Raw genomic sequence first — 21,309 nt, 5'->3', positions numbered from 1 at the left:
GCCAGATATTGGGTAAAAATGGAAACATCCTCAGTATTCTTGTCAGTGTTTGTTCTCAGCAACCTCCCAAGTCTAGGGGAACTTACAACTGTGAAAGTTATAATTCTGTTTCCTGCACTGTCATCATTAGTCACAGCTTTCAGGTCATGAGATGAAAGGGGCTTTGTGGATCCTGAGTAAAAATCAATACATGTACATCAGTACAAAGCAAAGGAACACTGCCAGCTAATGCAATAATCTTGACAGACCTCTGACACCTCCTGGAAACTGTATGGTTATAAACAGAGAAACTGACTAGCCAGCCCTAACTAGAAATGGGGCTTTGAAAGGAGCTAGTGGTCCCTAAGCTGTCTCTTTGTGGATATCATTTGTTCCTAGAACCCCAGAGAAAATCAGCTTCCCTTTCCCTCCCCCTTCCCAGGCTAGGTAGCTAACTGGTCTCTAGATAAGGAAAGCAATGCCAAGATGTGCATATCATGAAGCTAGGCCCGGTGTTATGGGAGGAAAAAGCAGATTGAGTGGTGCTTAGAACACAAGAGACTGTGCTCCCCTTCAGAGGGTGTGGATTGGCTTTTGAACAAATATGAGCTATTTTCTGGGGGAAAAGGTCAGCATGAATACCCAGGCAGAAAGAACTAGTGACACATAGGTCTTTATGTTAACATGATCTCATTGGTAACAAGAGGCCAGAGAACTTAGGGACACTAAGGTTTGACTGGTGCTTCTCAGATGGTCTGTGGAGAAGGATCAGTCTTTCCTTCCTCCACAGGGAGCCAATAATGTGTACAATACAATAGATGTCACAGCAATGCCAAACTACTATATAAATTTCTAAACACTTCCTCTTGCTTTCCATTCTTATCAGTTCATAGACTGGAAGGTCCATGGACTACCCTTGGAGGAGTACAGGGTCAGAAATACAGCTCCCTTTATTCTCTCATGACTGAAGGGACATTCTCATGGGAAGGGAGATCTGAAAAGACTCATTTCCTCCTTCCAGTCTCGATTGTTTCTGTGCAAGCATTTGGGAAAGGCTTAAGTGTTAGATCTTCACCGGGTAACCCAGTTGAACAGGCACATGATACACTATTTATGAGGTTGGATCAGCCATCCAATAGTAACTAAGCACCCTGGATAACATCTGGGTTTGCTTTCCCTACTTGTTCTTTGTAGTCTTAGAGTAAAAGCCACCAGATGTAGTATTTAAACTGCATTAGGCATTTGCTAATTCAGAAGAGAAGCCAGCTTCGGGTGTGGATTTTTAAGGATTATTCCAAGATCTCCATTGTAGGAGCCATTTACAGTATCTCAGATAGTAAGATGAGCATCATGTAGGATGCAGGTGAGCTTGTGAATGTCAGCCTTGGGAACAAGTTTAGTTGTTACACAATGCCCAGGTGATGTGTATAACTGCCTCTCTCATTCCTCTCACTTCTTGCTGCTGAAAATGCTTCTCTTTGGCTTTGGAGTTAGGAACCAAGATGGAGATCACAGCAGGGAAGCCAAGAGTGATGCTAGTGTGTCCTAAGTCCCTGTTACAAAGTCCTAACTGGGCCCATTCTATTTCCTGTCACGGGGAGTCCTTCTTCTTGTCAGCTAAATTACCTATGTGTGTGTGTGTGTGTGTGTGTGTGTGTGTGTGTGTGTGTGTGTGTGTGTTTGCTCTGTCCCTAGGCATCCTAGTTTCATCCTCAGTTTTTCTCTGCAATGTTTTCCCACTGTACTTTCTCAATTACTTCCTTCTTATAAAGGACCCTAATTTATAGTTGACTTCTTCCTTCACCATCTAAGGCTTACCTGTAAGGGAGTAGGACATGAAAGGGATTGTTTCTTTTTAAAGAAATGTTACTTCTTCTAATCCAACAAATGTGAAATTAGCATAAATTAAAAAGCTATCTGGACTCTCAGATATAGAACCAGCCTAAGCTTCCATCACTAGGTATACGGGTAAATAAAATAAGGTAAATATACACAAGGGAATATTTTTTAGCCATAAAAAGGGTGAGATCTTGTCATTTGTGACAATGTAGATGGAATCTAGAGGTCATAATGTTAAATGAAATAAGCCAGGCACAGAAAGACTAATGCTATTTAGTTTCACTTAGATGTAGAACCTAAGAAGCTGTGCTGATAGAAGTAGAGAACAGAATAGTGGATAGCAGAGATCGAGGAAAGCAGAGGAAAGGGGTTGATGGGAGGAAATTGGTCAGTGAGTAAAATGTCACAAGCCAACAGAAAAAATAAGTTCAGCAAAAATGTTCTACAATTATGCAAAAGGATGACTACACCCCACAAGATTGTATTGCATAATCTACAATTACTTGGAGAAAGGATTCTGAATATTTTTTCATAAAGAAATAAAACATATTAGAGGTTATAGATAACCCAAGCTAATCACCATGCAATGCATAAATGCACTGAGATATCACCGTGTACCCCATAGAGATTAATAGAACAATTATCTGTTAACTCGAAAAGAAATTAAAAAATATCATTTCATTTGTTTAATCTTTGTTTAGGGGTAGAGGATCCGCCAGAGCTGTTCCAGGGCCAAGTGGAAGGATCTATTCATCTCTCATTCTCTCATCCACCACTCAAGCCAGAATGACATGAAGGTATCCTTTCTACTCAGCAAGCACTTTGAGCTGCTCAGTCAGCATGAACAGCTCGTCCATGCTGCAAATTCCTAAAAGCACCTCAATAGCCTGGCCTAACGCAACAAAAGCCAATGTTCTCTTCTGTCCTCCAACCTTGCGTCAAGTTGTTGGCATCAGTGAGTTCCCAGCACTTATTTAGAGAATGATTTCTGTAAGACTCCAACTATGTCTTTATCCACAAAATGTCTGTCCTATAAAAGGCCTGGTCCTGAGTGCTTAGTGACTGTGTCACTGTTGGGCCAATCAGCACTGCACATGCACTCCTTAGAGGTTTGAAAAGTAAAGCACACTATTAAAGCCACTGAAAAAAATCTGTTCACTGGCTTAATCCTCCTTCTATACCCAGCATTTCTCAAACATCCTTGAATCCCAATTGCCACCATAATAACAAGAGGCTCATGACCTCCAGGCATCAAGGCTTTTGTACTTCTTCCACAAATATTGAGAAGTTACCATGCAAAAAAATCCCTAAAATAAGGAGAAGAGGAGACATACAGGCCAAGCACCCCAACCCAACAAGCTAGCATCTAAGATGCTCCACAATTTGAAATGTCTCAAACCCCAACATGCCGTCATCAATGGATGAGGCAGAAGGTAGCCAAACTGCAAATTCACTAAAAGTCAGCTCTTCTGTACAGTTACATAGAAGGGGGTCGACATGGATCAAGCATATGGAAAATGTAAAGATTTCCATCTCCAAGATAATTGTGCATGTGCAAATAGTCGACAGGATTTCAGATAAGGCATACTCAACTCATACTGGGAAATATGAACATGTTGCCCTCCCCTGCTCCTGCTCCTTTCTTTCCCTTTTTCCTTACCCATTTTCCTTTCCCTTGTTTTCTCATTATGGCAACAAATCACATATTTATTGCTATCTCTTAAAATCAGGATTATTGATCTATTAATGTAGTTGTATGAGCAGGAAATGTGTCCTATCAGTATAAAAACTACTATTAGGTGTCGTCTATCTTGTTAACTTGATAACTAGTACTCAAGTGTTGTCCTTTCTCTTGTCTTTTTAACAGTTACTTAGTGAAAGTAGCCTCAGTGCCGTACTTTTTAAGAAAGTATGGATATTAGCTATTCTGTGTGCACAGGTGTGCACGGGCCATTTCATGCACACTTGGTGCACATCACTCTTTTATTACCCTGAGCCTGGGGTCCATGTTATCCCAGATGACAAAACAGAGGCAGTAAGACACTAATTAATCACTTACCCAAGGTAACAAAGCTCTGTACTGGTAAACCAGGGTTGAAACCCAGGAAAAATGATTCTAGCCTTCTGTGGTTTTTATGTTTTTATTAGCATATATTAGTCACAGAGAGGAGATTCACTGTGATGCTTCCACATATGTATACAATGTACCTCCATTAAATCTACCTCCACTACCTTTCTTTCTTTCCCCATCACTTCTTAGAACAATTTCAATGGGTTTCATCATTCTATTTTCATTCCTATCTATGAAGTAGTTGGATCATAGTTGGATCACCCCCTCATGCTCTCTCCTTTCTCCCTCTCACTCTGGTAGTATCTCTCCAGAAACAGAAATTGTTTAACAGTCCTATCTTTTTTTTATTAAGGGCTACCTTTTGTATATAAAAGATATTCGACTTCCTCAGTATGACTTATTTTATGTAACATGCTGATCTCCACTTCCACTCACTTCCCTGCAAATGATGTGATTTCACTCTTCCTCGTGGCTGAATGATATTCCATTGTGTATTTTTCATTTGTCAGTCAGTAGATATCTAGACTGATTCTGTGTTTTAGTTATTGTGACTACTGTTGCTATAAACAAAAGTGTACAGGTATCTTGATTGTAAGTTGATTTACATTCTTTCATATATATGCTTAGGAGTGGTATAAGAGAATCATACAGCAGTTTACCTTTAGCTTTTCAAGATCGGTTAACAATTCAGTGGGTCAACATCCATTGAATAAAACATTTTAATGAATCTCCTTTTTAAACCCTTCAGCAGCATGCTTTGGATCCCTTCTCCTTCTCTCCTTAAATTTCTTCCAGGAGGACAGATGGCCTCTTGATGAGATGCCATTCCCTAAATACCATCACCAAAGAGACTAAAGTTATAGCATTTGTCAGGAAGATCCTTTGCCAATGGGCTACTTCATTTTGGGTCTATGTAAATTTAATTCTAGAACATTATAGGAAGAATCTCAATGTCAATTCCCTCAATGTTGAGGGCCAACTTTCCTTGAAATAGAGCCAAGTACAATTTGGATAAGTTGGAATGCTAGATCCTAAGGCAACAATATATTTTAATCTGCCACCCTAAAGGTAAACAAAACCAATGATAACATTCAATGTGAAACATGTTACAAAATATTTTTCTGGGGATAAATCTTGCAGAAAGGAATAAAGCAGGTTTCAATTAAATACAAATATATGTATATATATATATATATTGTATACACACATTTTACAGGTGCAAATACTATACACATAGCTACAAAGTTGTGTGTAAACTGTATAATAAAACAAGCTGAAAATTAACAGAATTTAATCATTTAAGTATTTCACTTAGATTCAAACTCCTTTCTTACTTTAAGTTAAAAACTGATTTTCAAATTTGGTGAAACACAGAAGCCATGATTGGATTAAAATATTCAGTATGTATTCCAATAGTTATTTTGGCTTGTCATGCAATTCGTACAAGTCTCAAGCCAGGTCCAAGTGTAAATGCATACAGAAGCAAGGACAGAATTAGCCCAAGTCTGGAGAGCTGACAGGGAAAATCCAAATGATATGGGGCCATTATAAATTTTAATATTAACATATGCCAGGTTGAAATAGTTCTATAATCAAAGACAGCAAAATGCACATTTCTATATGACTGTTGTTTCTCATTAAAGATGATGTATAAAAAGTCTAGCTTGGCTCTACAATCTGTGATTGCACAGTTTTCCTTTCCATTCCCTCCCAAGTTGAGATTTTATCAAATATAAAGGCCACTCAATGGAAATGCATGTGAAAAAAAAAGTCTGGCCAGGTCAATGGCTCACACCTGTAATCCTAGCTACTCAGGAGTCTGAGATCTGAGGATCCCAATTCAAAGCGAGACTGAGCACTAAAGACTGGGAGACTTTTATCTCCAATTAACCACCAGAAAACTGGAAGTGGCGCTGTGGTTCAAGGGGTAGGGCAGTAGCCTTGAACCGAAGAGCTCAGGAACAGAGCCCAGGCCCAGAGTTCAAGTACAACGACTGACAAAAAAAAATGTTTTCTTTCCTCCTAGCTAGGAGCTAGAATAGGAAACAAGTCATGGTGTGATGACAGACAATGATAGAAAGCAAGAATACTAAGAGGACTAACAAGTCTGAGAGAGCTTGGGGAAAAGGGCAGCTAGCTCTCTTTGGGATTTGAGAATAATATGCAAGTTCCAGTAGTGAGTTCTGGATCGTGTGGAAACAGATGTGAGGCTTCTTGGAAAAGGAGAAAGACAGTCACTCAAGGCTGTGTCCAGTGTTAGGCAGACACCTATGAAAACTATGTTTTACCATCTAGGACTCTCCTAGCAGAGGATTACAATAGCTCAAAACCTATTTATATAAGGTTGTATAGGATGGGACTAAATGAAATGAGCTCTAGGATATGGGAACAAGAGGTTTATCTTGTTTCAATATCCTGGAGGTCCTTTCAATTAGCTTCATACTATATGGCCTTATGTATCAAGGTTTTTCTCTATTGCAGATCTCTGCTAGTAGAGCCCAAGGTTTCTACTGATTATGACAAATGAGGGAAACCACTGAGCCTAAGTTCCTTTGAGTCTGGCTTACTTCACTTAATATGATTTTTTCTAAGTCTTTCCATTTCCTAACAAATGGGTCAACAAAAGCCATATAACGAATGATTGTTGTCCTTAATGTACTATGTTATCCCTCATCTCCTTTGCTGTCCCTTGAGTATCTCATATTGTTACAGTATCTCACTTTGTTATCTGATATATTGAATTTATTTGTATTTGGTTATCTGAAACTTGATAGGGAAGGGGGGAAAACCAATACAGGGAGTGGGTGGGGGGTGGGGGGAGGGTAATGGGTACCAAGACATGTGAAAGGGTATCAATGTATGTGAATTAATGCACCTTCTATCTGGCAAATATCATGTAACCCTTTTATTAATTACAATAAAAATATCTTTTAAAAAAGAGGTTTACCTTACGTGATTGCTGTTCTTAATGTGCTATGCTATTTCTCTTCTCTATTTTTGCCCTTATGGTTAATCACATGTTTTACTGTATCTGACTTTGTTACCTGGTATATTATGTATACATTTATTTGTTTATTTGAAATAGTGAAGGGAAGGGGGGAAACAAGATGATTGGGAGGGGGTGAGGGGAGAGAAATGGGGACAAGTACATGAGAAGGAGTATCAATGTGTGAGAAGTAATGCACCTACTACCTGACTGTAACCTCTCTATACATTACCCCAACAATAAAATTAAACAAACAAAAAAATGTTTTATACAATCCTAGAAAGGTGACAAAGGAATTTTGACCACTTCAATATGATTTCCCTTTCAAAATAATAGTAAGTAAAACAAGACTCAGAAATTTGAAGTTTTCAAGGTGTAGTCTTCTGCCCCTCCCTTAATAGAACTAATTGGTTATTAAATGAGATCTCTTTAGCCAGGATAGATTAAAAGCAGTTAGTTTGTTGCAATAAACCCTGATTGTAGAATTTTTTAACAGAATACCAAATTGTTGGGATTATTAGAGTATAATTCTTCATTTGTTTATTTTTTTAAATGCTAATTGCCTTGGGAGAAAAACTCAGAGAAGAATTACACTATTCTCAGTGGAAAAAAAAATAAAAGGATCTTGGTTAAGATAAACTCATAAACTGTTTTATATAAACTCAATTGCTGAGGAGAAATAAAACATTCAAAATTCCCCTTTTTAAAAGCAGTTTTTTTTTAAAAAAAAAAATAGTAACAGGCAGAAAGTCATTTTCACTGAAGTCCATTACGTAAGCGTGAGAGCCCCTAGACCTTCACTGCTGTGTGGCCAAGTGACATTCCTTCTTAAGCCACAAAGTCTGCCAGATCCCTGATTCCACAGTCTACCTTGCATCGCTGTAAGGACCAAAGGATGGGCAGAGTGCCCAGGCCCATGAATTCCCATCCCTATTCCACTTTCGGGCCAACTAAGACTTTTTCAAGTAATTCCCCATCCATTTCAGAGACTCTCACTTAACTAGTCTAAGATAACTGAACATTAGTTAGGTTTTTTCTTTCTTTCTTTCTTTCTTTTTGGTGCTGGCTCCGGGGCTTGAACTCAGTGCCTAAGTGCTGTCCCTAAGATGTTGCTGTGCTTGAAGCTAGTGCTTTACCATTTGAGTCATAGTTCCGCTTACAGCTTTTTTTTGGGGGGGTGCAGACAGGGGGTTCATTGGAGATAATAGTCCCAAGAATATTCCTGCTTAGGTTGGTTTTGAACCATGGTCCTCAGATCTCAGCCTCCTGAATAGGCAGGACTGTATACACGAAGCACCAGTGCCTGTCTGACATTGCTATTTGTAAGAGCTTTCCCACAGTGGCAAACACAGGCTAGTACAACCATAATTAATGTCTTTTTCCATCTATGATTTACTGTTAAAGCATATCACTTGAACAACTCCCATGATGTGAAGTTGCTTTTGGCTTCCTCCTCTCCTCCACTAATATTCAGAATATGATAAAATTTTATTATTTCCCATGTTTCCACCTCAGTGTTTATTTTAAAAAAAATAATGAATTCAAACTTTTCTCTTTTTTTATTTGCCTTTGCCATTGGATAAATCTTTCCTCTTCTGGGCAATGTGTATATTGGCCAGACCAGCTCACTTAGCTGCTTCTATGTCAGCCAGGCTGAGATTCTTGGCGAAGAATCATCTAGAACTTCACTCACAGAAACCATCAGAGCTGCTCAGTACTACACAGGACTCTTCTATCCCAAATAAGAAAATCCCAAGAAAGAGATAGGCACACATACAGCCTGGTCCTCTGCTCAGTGTGAATTCAGCACATAGAGCAGAACCACTGTTCTGCTGGAGCATGAAGATGGTTGCCTTGGTGACTGCACCAGCATGCCCTTCAGCACAAGGGAAAGGAAAGAAAAAGACAGAAGGGTTTCAGAAAGCCCAGTCTTGCTCCCATTAAATTCCTGCAGAGAAAGGATTCTTTCTGGGACTTTCTCAATGTGGTTGGTACCATTTTACACTAAAACAGCACTTTATACCATCAAGGGGGAACTGTCTGAACAAACAGAAAAACATTTCAGGTTTCTTCCCACCACCCCAAAACTTGTTACAAATCTTTCCTGGAAAGATGCTCAGACCCCTGTTTATTTCTAAGCTAATGATCAGAGATCGAGCAGTGATGCTAAAGATTTGTCAAGGTGCAAGGTTCAATCCATCAGTAACTTGAAAATTAAAGCCTCCTGACATTGCTCCTTCAAAAAATAAGAAAGGTAGGAAGGAAGGAAGGAAGGAAGGAAGGAAGGAAGGAAGGAAGGAAGGAAGAAAGAAAGAAAGAAAGAAAGAAAGAAAGAAAAGGAGACAGAGAGGGAAGGAGGGAAAGAGGAAGAAGGGAAGGAAGGAAGGAGAAAGGAAGGAAAGAAGGAAGGAAGGAAGGAAGGAAGGAAGGAAGGAAGGAAGGAAGGAAGGAAGGAAGGAAGAAAGGAAGGAAGGAAGGAAAATACAGTCTGGTCAGTTTGTTAGTTCTGCAAAATAATCGACCTTCACCTTGGCCCTCTTCCTTCTTTGAAAATAGTTCCCATCAATTTAAGACTGTGTTAATATAACTTCAGAGTTCACTGAATCAAATACAGCTATGTCCTGCACAATGATGTTTCCATCAACAACAGATCACATGGGGTTCCATGAGGTCATGGTCTCTGAACCATCTCTGTTTATGGTGTACTCTCCATGATGTTCATACAATGACAAAAGTGCCTCACAACTCATTTCCAGGATGTACAACTGTACTTCCAAAGACACAAAGTTCAAACATATCCATGAAGATCTAAAATGCAGATTTGGTCTGGGTCTGTGGCAAACACTTGTAATCCCAGCTACTCAGCTGTGGAGACAAATGGATCAGGGTTCAAGGCCTGCCTAGGAAGAGTCAGGATGATACCCTATCTGAAATCTAGCCAAAAGCAGTTACAAGCTATGCTGGGAAGCTCAAAGCTGAAAAAATGCTTGCCTAGCAAACAAAAGGACCTGACTTTATTCCCTAGTATAATCAACTAAAACATAAAATAAAATTTAAGCTAAGATAAAATAACTAAACCACAAAATCCTCCAATCTGTGATATCATTAAGTAAAACAGAGATATCATTGCTGAGAATATTTTTAACATATTCATCACTATATTTTGTTATTTTGAAATCAAATTATACATGGTTCAAAGCAAGCCCAGGCACTAAAGTCCATGAGACTCTTATCTCCAATTAACCACCAGAAAACTGGAAATGGCACTGTGGCTCAAGGGGTCCCTTGAACTCAGGGACAACGCCCAGGCGCAGAGTTCAAATCCCATGACTTGTCTAAAAGAAAAAAGAGAAAAATCAAATTATAGCAGTGATGAATAACTGTTATACATACAAATATATATAAATATTCTCTAATATCTACTGAAATGTTGATAATATTGAAAATCAAATAATTACACTTTGACTCATCTATCTTAACCTGACTATATTTTGCTAAGAAGGGAAGGAAAAGAACCAGGTTTGCTTTTGTAAAATTTCTGCAAGGAAAGAACTCCACCCCCACACTTCTGTCAAGGGATTATGAATAGCAGTAAAGTTAAAAATTAACATGTGCAAAACGTAAGTTGAAATGGACTCATATTGATCCAGTTCCTGATAGAGATTTACCAATCTGATTCACACAGCACCTGGCATGATGTCTTTACATCATGTGCTGGGTAAGAAATGGCTGTCCTCTGAGACACATGGCAAAAGGAGAGAGCAGGCCCATCCTGCCTCTGTGGTGAGGCACAAGCACTCCCTTAATCCCACAGTTCAATGAAAGATCTGTAGATCAAAGGCTTGAGATCTCCAAAGTCTCTGTTACTCAAATAAACCCTGAGAATTCTGATTTCTCACAAAAAAAAGGTTACAGATTGTTGATTTTTCCCAATGTACTAACAATGAAGAGAGAGAAAAAGCAGGAAAAGAGACAGAAAATTCAGAATCTGCTTAATTCAGGACCAAATGTTATTTTGCAATTTTGTTGTCCTAGAAATAGCTCTTTAAATAAAAGAAATAGCTCTAGAAACGTTTCTAGAGAAATGGTTTTTATTTTCTAGAAACAACTCTTTTAATGATCCACAAAAATCAAGGAGAGAATATTTTCTATCAGCAGCATTTTTGATATTTCATAAGCCCGGAAACAATGGGAATGGAAGCAAAGGAATTCAATCAAAGCAAATAAAGAGTTGGGCACCAGGATGTTACAGTAATCTTCCCTCCCTATTTGGGAGCCTGAATTCAGGATGATAACAGTTTGAAGCCAGCCATGTCATACATTCAGGTCTCTTCTCAATCAAGATCTGGACAAGGTGGCATGCTCCTATCATTCTAGCTATGTGAAAGACTGACATTGGAAGGATGAAGTTCCAGAGCAATCCAAGCAGGAAGGTCTGTGAGCATTCATCTCAACAGAAGAAGCTGAATGTGGTAGTGCATCACCTATCAACCTGACTACAGCATATGGGCAGCTTGTGTTTCAGGTGCTCACCTGAACTGCACACCCAGGAAGGAAACAAGACTCTATCTCAAAAACAACCAGTGCAAAAGTGGTCTAGAAGTGTGTCAGGTACATGCCTAGCAAATTTAAGGCCCTCAGTTGAAATTCCAGTATTGCCAAAAGACACACACACACACACACACACACACACACACGAAACAGAGAATGAGAGAAAATATTATATTGTGATCTAACAGACTACTCAGGACCCCAAAAAGATAAGAAAATAAACCCCTACAAAGGGTTGCTTGGAAGAACAAATGCAATGATGCTATTCCATACATATTATGTGGGAAATGACCTATATAATTTGTGGGCAAGGATGGGAGGGAGAAGCTGGGGGAAAGCAAAAGAGGATGTGACATTATCCAAAAACACAAGTGCAGTCCTTACCTGACTTTTGAAATGGTAACCCCTCTGTACAACACCTTAATAATAAAAATTATATTTTAAGAGAATAGAGTTGTCCTATGGGTTTCCTATTTACAGTCTCTGATTTTCTCCAATAGGACTTTGAGAAAAACAAGCTTCTCTTAATCACTCAGTCTTTCAAACCCTGGTTTTTTCAACCTACATAGGTTATATGGCACAATGAATTACCTTAATGGCAGAGCACTTTGCAAATATAAAATGCTAAGAGAGACTAATTAAACTTCAGTCTTTGAGACTGAGAACAGACATATGCACGAGGGAGAGCCAGCTGGCTTCAGCAAGACTCCACTGCAGCTGGGCTTCCAAGTCAGAGTGATTAGTTGACCATCCATTTAGAAAATGAAATGGATCAACCCTCATGTTAACCTGGCCTTTAACTTGCCTTCCTGCTTTTCTAGGAGAACTTATCATCTCTACTTGCCAAAAGCAAATATTGACCTGGCAATTGACAAATCAACCCAGAGAGAGCTTATTCTTATCTAAAGCCTTCGTGGCAAATAACAACTCCAATTTTTCAACATGCTCTACCCTTCGATGTGTGAACGCTTGAAGAAAGCCCAGTTTTAGAGTTGGGCCAAGTTAATCTTTCTGAGACTCTGTTTCTCTATGTAAAAAAAACCAACAGGCTCATTACTCACTAGTGCTCAGATGACTTCTGGAGGTGATGTGAAGTAACAGTAGAGGCAGAATACATTCAAAACTCCCTTCCCACAACACATGCTCTCCTCCCTCTCTCTCCCTCTCCCTCTCCCTCTCCCTCTCCCTCTCCCTCTCCCTCTCCCTCTCCCTCTCCCTCTCCCTCTCCCTCTCCCTCTCCCTCTCCCTCTCCCTCTCTCTCTCTCTCTCTCTCTCTCTCTCTCTCTCTCTCTCTCTCTCTCTCTCTCTCTCTCTCTACCATGATACTCCTTCTTTAAAGAGAATGAACTTTCCAGGCCCTCACTTACTACTACCTATACTTTTGGTAACATACAAAATTAGAAGAAGCCTCCTATCAATATAGTATCCCTTTAATGAATGGTATTTTATTACTGAACACATCTGTACCCACTTTAAAAATGGAAACACACATGTAGGAACATGTCATCCAGTCTAGAAACAATATATATGTGAGTAGAGTTAGGACAGCATTATAACAATTCTGACTGACACAGATTATGACCTACTGGTTTGGAATCAGTAGATGCAGACATTCACATAGAAAACTATTTTGGGATTCTCTAGGGAGCTTCTGTGGTAAATGCAAAAATAATCAGGACCATATTATATTTAGATTCAGATATAATCTTATTTTTATTCTCTTTACTATATTTTTAAAGAAAATAATTGAAAGAGGATGGGGATATGACCCAAGTACTAGAGAGTTTGCCTCCTAAGCCTATGACCCTGAGTTCAAACAACAATATCACCCAAGTAATAATGGTAATCAGAAAAGCTCAGACTCACTCCTTCCCAATCCTGCCAGCTGCTACCAAGAACAGCCTAGAAACAAAGTCAGGCCACCCTAGCAGTATGCCTGGGTCACCCCTTCTGTTGATTATTGGCAGCTATTTGACTGATTGATTTATTGATGAACAAAGAAAGCAGAAAAGGCCTTCAATATCAAGGTCACATTCATTTGGTCACATATTTATTTCTTGAACAAATATTTGTTTTGTTCACTGATGCATCTCTAGCATCTGGAACATTACTACCCCATACATAATTTCATTTTTTATTTGTTTTGTTGTGTGGTGGGAGTTATTTCCTATTTTTTCTGGCACCCAGGCTTAAACTCAGAGCCTTGAACTTGGGCTCTCTCTTGGCTTTTTTCCTTACAGCTGGTACTCTATCAGTTGAGCCACGCCTCCACTTTCAGCTTTTTTGTTGGCTATTTTGAGATAAGCATCTCATGGCTTTGTATTCCCAGGCCAGCTCCAAGCCACGAGTCTCAGATCTCAGCTTCCTGAGCAGCTAGGATTATAAGCATGAATCTATGGCATAAAGCTCTTTTTTAACTTGTTTTTAATTGTTACTATAAAGGTAATGTAGAGAGGGATTACAGTCACATAAGTTAGATAAAGAGTACATTTCTTTTTGGACAATGTAATCCCTTCTCTCACTCTCTCCATTTTCCCCTCCCATCCCCACCCTTACCTTGCATAGTTCATTTTCAACATAGTGTCTAATGAGTCCCCCTGGACATCTAGATATATGTCATGTGTTTGACAGTTTTCACCAATTAAACATCTACTCTGTTCTAGTCACTCTTCCAGACACCGAGAATACAAGAGACCCTGACTTTAGCATGTTTACACTGAAATAGGGAAGACAGGCTATGACAGCAGTGAGGGGAAGAGATGGAGAATGACAAGAAATCAGATGCTATGTCAGCACATGGAGGAAAAGGCTCCAAGTTTATAACCAGCCTCCCGCGCGATTCTGAATACCTATGAGGGAGTCACAGGTACAAGAAACTTTCCAGCCTGGGAAAGTTTCTACATGGTCCTTGATACTTTTTAGTGAGCAATTCTCATCTATACCTATCACAGTGTAAGTGCTTGGCTCTGGGACATACCAGCATGTACAAACACCAGTTGGCCCTCAATGATTTGAGCCTGGGTGAAGTTCTGGATGCTCTGGCTGGGAAGAGACTTAAGTGCCAGGTACCCATTCCTGGGTGGGGTGACCCAGCAGACCAGGTCCTGCGGGGAGGAGTCCTTATCTTTGGCACACAGGTCACCTCTGGTCATCTCTGTGACAGAATTCGCCCACACCTTAAAAAGAAGAGGCCCACATATCTCGTGAGATCCCATACCAATCCCAACACATTATTAAACAGATATCTAGGACACAAACTAAATCAACTTATCGGAGGTTTTGCAAGCATGAGGTTTCATCGTTCCTAACAGACATATCATTAAAAGCCAGGTGAAATGCAAGGTATGTAGAAGGGTTCAATAAAAATAGTTTTCATAGTTATTTAAAATGAGCTAAAGTGATACACATTTATGCAAAATAGAGCAGAGCTAATGATTACTAAATTCCTGGCACACCCTTGAGCCCTCAAATAACCTACCTCTTTAGGTTGACCTAAGAGGTGCTGTTTATTACTTTAAGATGCTAATGATTTCATCAGCTTCTAAATAGTTTAAGGGGAAAACATGCATTGCCCTTTTTTATTCCTTTATTGTACCTGTCTGGAAGGAAACCAGCTAGCTGCTTCTTTTCTCTTTGCCATGTTTTCCATATTGATAGCTCCCATGTACAATGGTATCTGAGTAACACACTGTTTTCCACTTACATTTAAAGTCTATTTACATGGCCTAAATATGTCAGTTCAACAAATCATCGAGTATTTGAGTATCTATCATGCCCTAGGAAATGTTTTGGGTACTAGAGTATAATAGTAAATGAATGGTAAAAGATTCCTGTCACAGAGCCTCTGTTCCAGCCGAAGAGGACAAGGACACAGAGAAACATTGCTAATAATAATAATAATAATAGAATAAATTGCATAATCTGCTGAAAATTATAACATCATGATGACACTAAAGCAATCTCAGCAGGGCTCAGTGGTGGAATGAATGTGGAGGAGGAGACTCCTTGAAGGAAAGGCTGGGAGGAGGAAAAGGAGGAGCCGTGTAACTATCTAGAGGACTGTCTCCTGACAGAAGGAATAACAGAACTGTGAAAATGGCATCACATTGATGAAGAGCAGTAAGGAGGAAATAAACAAGATGAATAATAAAAAATAGATAAATCAGAAACATAACTGATGGTTGTGTTTCTCATCTAGACCCTCGCCTTGATCATGAGTGCAGTTGAAAATCCACACAGGAGCTCAGGTAAGGTGTGACCTGGTGTACTAAATACACAGTCCCTCGTGCTTCTATGTTGAGAAGAGATGGCAAGGCTGGCAGAACCAGCGGAGAAACAAGGAGACCAATGAGTGGGTGACTACAATAACCCCAGGGAAGAATGCAAGAAGCCAGGGACCTGAAGTTGCAGAGGTAGTAGGCTAGGTCCAACCCTGGGTAGTTTTGAAGGTAACTCTGTTAGTGTGTGAGGACGTGGATATGAGGAGGCATGGAAGAAGGAAAGAAGGAGGGAAGGATACCATGGCTGGAGGTGGGTGATTAGGTAGCTAAGAGTTCTTATCCATTGAAATGAGGGTTGCTGGGAGACAGAAGACTGAGAGGAAGAGAGGATTTCTGTTTTAAATATGTTGAGTTTTAAATGCTTACTTGGATACTGAATCACATCTGATGGAATCAGGCTGCTCTGAGATTCTAGAATCATGCAATCACATGATACTTCACTAGGGCTAAACATAAGTGGTTTTATCATGAACTCAGTTTTCACATTTCTCTCTGTGTTTATTTACTTTAACCACAGAAACATTATGTGCACATTCCTGAGCTTATGTATCATCCTTCACTCCCTGACTAGTCTTATTCTCATCTATGCATTTTACCATGTTTAAAACTTCACTCCTTAGCCACCCAATAGATAAGCTCCCCAGTTAAAAGGAACTCTTCACTCGGTAAAACAGGCAATTAATGGAGTAAATTAATCTATGCTATACCCCATCATCTACTAACTGTCTACACAGAATTTGAGACTGGAGGTCAAAAGATATGTTTCTAGTGTTTTCATACAAACCACATTGGTAGAGAAGGATAAAAATCCACTCAGATTTTTTCTGATGCTCTAACCATTGATAACATAGAAAAAATTCCTTTGTGAGTCATCCTTAGCTTTTCAAAAGTTTGCAGATGAAACTTGAAAGTAAATAAATACTCCCACACACCACATGGCCACTTGTGTATGTGTGTGCACGCACACACACACACACACACACTCACACTGGATATATGCCCAAATAAATGGTTAAGTCTTCAAGTGACTATGCTAAAGAACAATAATGATAACACTGCTCAGAATTTTCAGTAGAACTTATCTTCCGGTTGTTCACAAGCACTTTGATTTTGTTTTTGACCAATGACTTGCCTAGATTCAAGTCATGGCTTTGCTGATTACTACTCATGGAACCTTTGGCCACATTTCTTTGCTTTTCTGGGTTTAAGTTCCTCATCAGTAATAATAAAGGCTTGTATGTATACTGAATGATTTCATCTAAAAGTATTTAGAACAACTATGCCTGATATATAGTGAGTTTTCAACAAATATTAGCTTTATGTAACCTGTCTTCATCAGATTCACTCTGAGCACCCCCCCACACACACACACCATCTCTCTTTCTCTGTTGTCTTTCTGTCGCTGTCTCCTCTGTGTATGTGTGTGTGTGTATGTGTTTTGTTGGGGATCAGATCAAGCCCAGAGCCTCTAACATGCCAGACAAGTGTTCTATCCATAAACTACAACCCCATTAACTAAAACCCTAACCCCCAATGGCTGTTTTTGTGTTTGTTTTTTTCATATAACTTTCAAGTCCTTCTGGTGGTAATGACTGTCACTACTAAGGCTGTTCTCTAGCGCATGCTGCAGATTCTGTATAATCCCAGAATGGGACGCATGGCTCTCTATTCAATGCTGTCATTGTCAGTAGACGCTTCTACACCTGGCCGTTTGGATTACACACACTGAAACCTCAGCATCACGCTCTAAAGACACTGACTCTTCAGGAACCACTGGAAATGCTACCCAACTTAATACTCAAATCATAAGTTGTTAGCCTTCACTTAACCCAGCGAAAGATTTCCCGAAAATAAACAAGCTGGCTTGTCTAAAAAAGAAATGTCAGACTCATCTATTCCAAATTTTCACTTTTTGCAGTTTTAAATCAATCTGTATGTCTAATTCTCATTTCTTCGGGGACGCAAGCTAAGTTAGACATGTGCAGTCATTTCTTTTCCTGTAACTTCAAGACACTTTTTTTTTCCACCACAGTGCACAAAAGAGCTGGACAGAGCACATTTCCTACAGCAGTTGCACCACTCTGAGCCCTGCATTTCCCCCTCCGGCCCCTGCATACCCCAGCCTCCAAAGCAAAGGGGAAACTTGCTACACAAAGTAAATGCTAGTGCCCTGTGGTTTTCATTTCCACTCAAACTCAATGTACTTTAATTAGCAGCCCCCAGAGCTTTGAGGGAGGCCTAGTGTATGGTGACAGATTTCACACGGTTGGAGAGAATAGCAGTGACCCTGAACTTGAATTCAAGCCTTCCAGGAGTTAAAAGCCCAATAAATCATAGTTCATAGGATGAATATCTTTAAAAAATCAAAACTAAAAGCTAAAATCATATATAGATACGATCTATTTCTAAATTCATCCTTAGCTTTAAGAGGATGTTAGTGGGATTTAGAAACCTAATTATGACTCAGTTTAAGTCAAATTATGAACCTAGTATTAAAGACTCAGACCTCTCTTTTTTGTTTTTGTTTTGTTTATTGGTGGTGGCAGTGGTGGTAGGTTATTTTTGCCAGGGGAGACTTGTTTTAGTTTTTGGTGTGTGTGTGTGTGTGTGTGTGTGTGTGTGAGGGAGAGAGGGGGGGAGAGAGAGAGAGAGAGAGGAGAGAGAGAGAGAGAGAGAGAGAGAGAGAGAGAGAGAGAGAGAGAGAGAGAGAGAGAGAGAGAGAGAGAGAGGAGAGAGAGAGGGGGGAGAGAGAGGAGAGAAAGAGAGAGGGGGAGAGAGAGAGAGAGAGAGAGAGAGAGAGAGAGAGAGAGAGAGAGAGAGAGAGAGAGAGAGAGAGAGAGAGCAAGAGAGAGGGAGAGACCTGAGGCTTGAACTCAGAGCCTGATGCTGTCCCTGAGCTTGCGCCACAGTGCCACCTCTGGATTTTTGGTGGTTCATGGATAATAGCCTCCTCACAGACTTTCCTGCCTGAGCTGGCTTTGAACCTCAGTCCTCACAGCTCAGCTTCTTGAGTAGTTAGGGTTACAGGCATGAGCCACCAGCATCTGGGCTTTGTTTTAATTCCATATGAGGCCTGTGAACTGCTCATTCATTCTTTGTCACCACCACCAGACTCATCCAGAACCTTAGCTGTGATTTCAGCCCTAATTTTTCCTTATGTTTAACACTCCAAAGTTTTTTTTAGTGATGTTAAGTGAAATAAATTAGGGCTAGGGGATGTAGCTCAAGATGTATTATACTTGGCTAGCATGTACACAGCACTAGGTTTGATTCCAGCACTATTTTTTAAATACAAGTTAATTGTTCTATTTGAGTATAAGCAAGAAAGACAAAACATACAGTAGAAAAAGAAACTTGAAAAATAGGAAAATGGAGCCTCCTTGTGGGCACAAATATATTTGACCAGGTAAGCACAGTAATCCAGGCCATGCTTGATGCATCGAATGTACACAGTAAGAATATATTTCAGAAGAAAGTGCAAAAGGTTTACCCCAAACATTCAAACTCCAATTTTTATTTGCAATTTGTCAAGGCATAAATGACCCCCATTCTATTGGCTGGCCTTAGAGATCTGCTGCCATTCATTGGCTTAAGAAAATTATAGGTGAAAGAAGTGTATTGAAAATGCTGGAACAGGGATTCAAATTTAGAATTCTGGTCTAGAACTCCCATCCAGAGTCCTGGAAGCTGTCAGGAGCCCCTTTCCATCTCCACTCCCATCTCCCTTCCCCAAACAGACTTTGAGTGGACCTTCTTTTACCTCTCTGATGCCCTGAGGTCAAGTAAGGACAATGAGTGTTTGTGCAAAATCATCTGTGGTTCTTGAGAAAATGCTGGCTGAAAGTCATAAACAGCACAAAATCTGAGGCCTTATCACAGTCGCATTTATAAATCCACCTTTGTCCCAATCTTCTTATCACTATCTGGTTTTGTCCATCTTCCCCGTGTGTGTGTGTGTGTGTGTGTGTGTGTGTGGCAGTATGGAACACTGAAGGTCTGGTAAATACTAGGCTGCACTCCACCTCTGAGCTACATCCCCAGGCCGTCACTTAATTTCTCATTTAAGCTCCATATTCTTAAAATGGAAATAAAAATCAACTGTCTACTTCACCAGGTCATTGGTCTCCATCATGGTAACCAGAGGAAGATGCAGTAGGACACTGTGGTTATGAGTTCAAATGATCCTTGCCCTCTTACCCGCTGCCTACCACAGCTCTCCCTCCTTTGACCTTGGGCAAGTATCTAACCTTCCCTGTGCTAAAGGCTTCTCATCTTAAAAGTAAAAATGATACCCTATACCAGCTGTTGCTGAGGAGTCACACAAAGAGCTGATAGTGTCAGTCAGGAAGCACGATGTGTCAGTTACCAAAATGTTTGTGTAAATTATTATTATTGTCACCACGAAGTTCTCTGAAATCTCAAAAACAAATGTCACGGTCAGAAATAGTCCTCTAAAATATGAAATGTTGCCCGGAAAGAATTAGTTACCATAACTTTTCATGTATTACTGGGAAATGTGCTTTCACAGCCATTATTTTGATAAAATGCATATGTTTTATGCATTTGCTTTCAAAAGAATATTAAGCCTGACATTTCTTTAATAGCATTAAAGATGACTCTTTCATGAAAACTCCCAGCAACCTGGCCAATACCACAATCTTTCAAAGAGGCTTTTTTTCTGCTCATTTTCCATGATTGTTATATATTTTAATAGAAAGGGATATCAATTATTTTTAATTTGGAGCTCACACCCCAATTAAAATGAGACACAAAAACACAGAGAATAAAGGTTGTCTTACATGTCATTTTGAGGTCGTTAACTGGTGACTCAGGTTTCCAATATTAGCAACATCAGTTTCTGCTCTAGAGGCTTTTCACCAAGTTGAAATAATATTGACATTAATAAACGATATTGAGATTATGTTTGAAAGTTTCAAGGCACAAAACTACATTACCTTAAAGTCCTTGAAGCAATCTAATTCACTTGGTATTATACACAATACCATTATCTCTATTTCTTTTTCCTCGGACCTTATAATTTACTTTTTCTTCCTCATCGCCATGATATTGGATCACAGCAGCAGTCCATGAAGTGACTGCCCCAGGTATATACACCAGGGACGTGATCCTCCTATCCCAAACTCCCTTCCTACTGGACAGAACAAGGCTGGGTGTGGCTATGGTCAGGAAGGGAAAGTTCAGAGTTGAAGACAGCAGTCTGACTCCTGTGTCTGAGACTGTCCTCTTACATGTTGCAAATTATCTTGATAAAAGAATATTTGAGGGCCTGGAGTTTGGTTCCTAGTGGTTAAAGTGTTTGCCTAGCATGCATGAAGACCCGGGTTCGATTCCTCCGTACCACATACATAGAAAAAAGCCGGAAGTGGTGCTGAGGCACAAGTGGTAGAGCTCTAGCCTTGAGAAAGTCCAAGGACAGTGCTCAGGCCCTGAGCTCAAGCCCAGGACTGGCAAAAAAAAAAAAAAAAAAAAAGAGTTTCGAGGTCTTTAGTGCCCAGACTGGCTCTGAACCACGATCTTCAGATCTCAGCCTCCTGAGTAGCTAGGATTACAGTTGTGTGCCACCCTGCCTGCCTAGAAATCTT

At 39.8% G+C, this 21,309-nt stretch overlaps 1 pseudogene; it reads right to left on the bottom strand.

Moving 5' to 3' along the window:
• The window catches only part of LOC150064497 (chondroitin sulfate proteoglycan 4-like), a 52,782-nt pseudogene that overhangs the window by 15,336 nt on the left and 16,137 nt on the right, over positions 1 to 21,309 (bottom strand).

This window comes from Megascapheus bottae, chromosome 4 (assembly GCF_031878675.1).
Source record: "Megascapheus bottae isolate mThoBot1 chromosome 4, mThoBot2.hap1, whole genome shotgun sequence".
In the NCBI taxonomy this organism is placed as follows: domain Eukaryota; kingdom Metazoa; phylum Chordata; class Mammalia; order Rodentia; family Geomyidae; genus Megascapheus; species Megascapheus bottae.
This window is presented reverse-complemented; position numbering and strand designations above follow the sequence as displayed.